The sequence below is a fragment of the Sebastes umbrosus genome, chromosome 7 (assembly GCF_015220745.1).
Source record: "Sebastes umbrosus isolate fSebUmb1 chromosome 7, fSebUmb1.pri, whole genome shotgun sequence".
In the NCBI taxonomy this organism is placed as follows: Eukaryota; Metazoa; Chordata; class Actinopteri; order Perciformes; family Sebastidae; genus Sebastes; species Sebastes umbrosus.
In genome coordinates, this window is record NC_051275.1 from 35,645,773 (window position 1) to 35,649,728 (window position 3,956).

A 3,956-nucleotide genomic window follows, 5' to 3' on the forward strand; every position below is an offset into this window, starting at 1 on the left:
ATGGCCGCCACTGATGACAGAAAACTGATTTTATGATGATCTTGATGATTTCCAAGGTGTGTTCAGGGTGATTATTACACGGCTGTGTTGAATACTAGATTCTGATTGGTCAATCACGGCGCTCTGCGGTCTGTAATTTCTGTATAACAGACTGTTGCTACATATAACAGACCGTTGCTATGTATAACAGACCGTTGCTACGTATAACAGACCGTTGCTACGTATAGCAGACCGTTGCTAAGTATAGCAGACCGTCACTACGTATAACAGACCGTCGCTACGTATAACAGACCGTTGCTATGTATAACAGACCGTCACTACGTATAACAGACCGTTGCTATGTATAACAGACCGTCACTACGTATAACAGACCGTTGCTACGTATAACAGACCGTCGCTACGTATAACAGACCGTTGCTATGTATAACAGACCGTTGCTACGTATAACAGACCGTCAGACCGTCACTACGTATAACAGACCGTTGCTACGTATAGCAGACCATTGTTATTTATAACAGACCGTTGCTACGTATAACAGACCGTTGCTAAGTATAACAGACCGTTGCTACGTATAGCAGACCGTTGCTACGTTTAGCAGACCGTTGCTATGTATAACAGACCGTTGCTATGTATAACAGACCGTTGCTACGTATAACAGACCGTTGCTATGTATAGCAGACCGTTGTTATGTATAACAGACCGTTGCTACGTATAACAGACCGTCACTACGTATAACAGACCGTTGCTATGTATAACAGACTGTTACTACGTATAGCAGACCATTGTTATTTATAACAGACCGTTGCTACGTATAACAGACCGTCAGACCGTCACTACGTATAACAGACCGTTGCTACATATAGCAGACCATTGTTATTTATAACAGACCGTTGCTACATATAACAGACCGTTGCTACGTTTAGCAGACCGTTGCTATGTATAACAGACCGTTGCTATGTATAACAGACCGTTGCTACGTATAACAGACCGTTGCTATGTATAGCAGACCGTTGTTATGTATAACAGACCGTTGCTACGTATAACAGACCGTCGCTACGTATAACAGACCGTTGCTACGTATAACAGACCGTTGCTATGTATAACAGACCGTTGCTACGTATAACAGACCGTCGCTACGTATAACAGACCGTTGCTACGTATAACAGACCGTTGCTATGTATAACAGACCGTTGCCATGGACACAGCTCTGGAGGACCGTTTCTGTGTCAGATTATTGATGTCTTCAGTCAGTAGCCGTGTAATAAACGGGATAATGTTCAGCTAGCGGGTCATTGTTGTGAAATAAAGGATGTGAAGGGTGATTCTCCGCTCCACGTCGAGGTGCAGCGTCGCCCTGTCGGGGATTCTTTCACAACAGTGACCCGCTAGCTGTACGTTATCCCTTACGTAGATCAGATGTTTTTAAGTGTACTTTTTAAAGAAAAATGTGAAAACTAAATAAAAGGAGCATGAAGGTCACTTCAGGGTCAAACTTCACCTCCTTTACCTTCATGATAGAATGACAACCAACAAAAACAAATGGCTGCCATGGCCCTCGGGGGACAAATTTGCAGCGCCCTGATATCTATATCTATATCTATATCTATATCTATATCTTAAGATAACATATAAACCTACATCTGTGATAAATGTGTTGCGTTTATCACTAGAAGCTTAACTTCCCCCCTAGAGAGGAAGAAGAGAATCCTAAAGAGAAGTGGTGTGTTGTTTGTGAGAGGATGAGAACATGATGTTTTACAGATAGAACTGCTCAGGAAATCTCCTGAAGTCTCCCGTTGCTAACTGGTCCCAGGTGACGTCCTGAACTCACAGACATTTCAATCCCAGGACGGTCACAGAGTCTTTCTAGAGGAGCCAGACCCTGGGGGGGCTCTGACTGAAAACCAGCACCCACAAAGAGAGCAGCAGCAGGGGGGGTCTGGAGGGCTGTCAGCTCGCTGGAGGGGAACAACAAGGCAGCGCTGGCAGAGGACCTCCAGTGGGGGGGTTGTTTAAAGGTCCTGACAGCGTCTAGTTTTAGGGTCCGTGAGAGAAATCTCTCTGATTGGCTGTTCAGCTTAAACCAATCAGTGCAGAGAAGAGAAACGGAAGTGAGGAAAACCATCCAACGAGTAAAGTCAAGACGGTTCTCATGTTTCATCTCATCTGATCATCCAACACGGATACTTACACAGAGCGTGAACACTTTTTACACGGAGTTACGCAGAGTGACGCGGAGTTACGCAGAGTTACACTGAATTACACGGTGTTACGCAGAGTTACACTGAGTTACGCGGAGTTATGCGGAGTTACGCGGAGTTACGCGGAATTACGGGGATTGACGCAGAGTTACGCGTAATTATACAGAGTTACATGGAATTACACAGAGTTACGCAGAGTTACGCAGAGTTGCGCGGAATTACGCGGAGTGACGCGGAGTTACGCGGAATTACGGGGAGTGACGCGGAATTACACAGAGTTACGCGGAATTACACAGAGTTACGCAGAGTTACGCGGAATTACACAGAGTTACGCAGAGTTACGCGGAATTACAGAGTTACACAGAGTTACGCAGAGTTATGCGGAGTTACGCAGAGTTACGCAGAATTACGCGGAGTTACGCAGAATTACGCGGAGTTCCGCAGAGTTACACTGAGTTCCGCAGAGTTACACTGAGTTACGTGGAATTACGCGGAGTTACGTGGAGTGACGCGGATTGACGCGGATTGACGTGGAGTTAAGCAGAGTTACTTGGAATTACAGAGTTACGCAGAATTACGCGGAGTTACGCAGAGTTACACTGAGGTCCGCAGAGTTCCGCAGAGTTACACTGAGTTACGTGGAGTTACGCGAAGTGACGCGGATCGACGTGGAGTTACGTGGAGTTACGCAGAATTACGCGTAGTGACGCTGAGTTACGCTGAGTTACGCGGAGTTACGCAGAGTGATGCAGAGTGATGCAGAGTGACGCGGAGTGACGCGGAGTTACGCGGAATTACGGGGAGTGACGCAGAGTTACGTGGAATTACACAGAGTTACGCAGAGTTACTTGGAATTACAGAGTTACGCAGAGTTACGCAGAATTACGCGGAGTTCCGCAGAGTTACACTGAGGTCCGCAGAGTTACGCAGAGTTACACTGAGTTACGTGGAGTTACGCGGAGTGACGCGGATTGACGTGGAGTTACGCAGAGTGACGCGGAGTTACACTGAGTTACGCGGAGTTACGCGGAGTGACGCAGAGTTATGCGGAATTACACAGAGTTACGCAGAGTTACTTTGAATTACAGAGTTACGCAGAATTACGCGGAGTTACGCAGAATTACACGGAGTTACGCGGATTGACGTGGAGTGACGCGGAGTTACACTGAGTTACGCGGAGTTACACTGAGTTACGCGGAGTTACGCAGAATTACGCAGAGTTACGCGGAGTTACATTTAGATCCAACGTTATAGATCAGAGTCAGCGCGCTACACATATTGAGCGCCGCCTTTTCTAGTAAAATGTCCGCTGTTATCTCTCTGTGTCTCTCTGTGTCTCTTTATGTCTCTCTTTATGTCTCTCTGTGTCTCTCTTTGTCTCTTTATGTCTCTCTATGTCTCTCTGTGTCTCTTTATGTCTCTCTGTGTCTCTTTATGTCTCTCTATGTCTCTTTATGTCTCTCTGTGTCTCTCTGTGTCTCTCTGTGTCTCTCTGTGTCTCTTTATGTCTCTCTGTGTCTCTCTATGTCTCTTTATGTCTCTCTGTGTCTCTATGTCTCTCTATGTCTCTTTATGTCTCTCTGTGTCTCTTTATGTCTCTCTATGTCTCTCTATGTCTCTTTATGTCTCTCTGTGTCTCTCTGTGTCTCTCTGTGTCTCTTTATGTCTCTCTATGTCTCTTTATGTCTCTCTGTGTCTCTCTGTGTCTCTATGTCTCTCTATGTCTCTTTATGTCTCTCTGTGTCTCTTTATGTC

At 45.9% G+C, this 3,956-nt stretch overlaps 1 long non-coding RNA gene across 1 annotated transcript; it reads left to right on the top strand.

The window, feature by feature from the left end:
- Window positions 1-2,794: 2,794 nt before the first annotated feature.
- LOC119491133 lies at window positions 2,795-3,638 on the top strand. Its single transcript, XR_005207545.1, has 3 exons — window positions 2,795-2,805; window positions 2,976-3,113; window positions 3,154-3,638. It is a non-coding gene; the product is annotated as an uncharacterized LOC119491133 (long non-coding RNA).
- The last annotated feature ends 318 nt before the right edge of the window (window positions 3,639-3,956 follow it).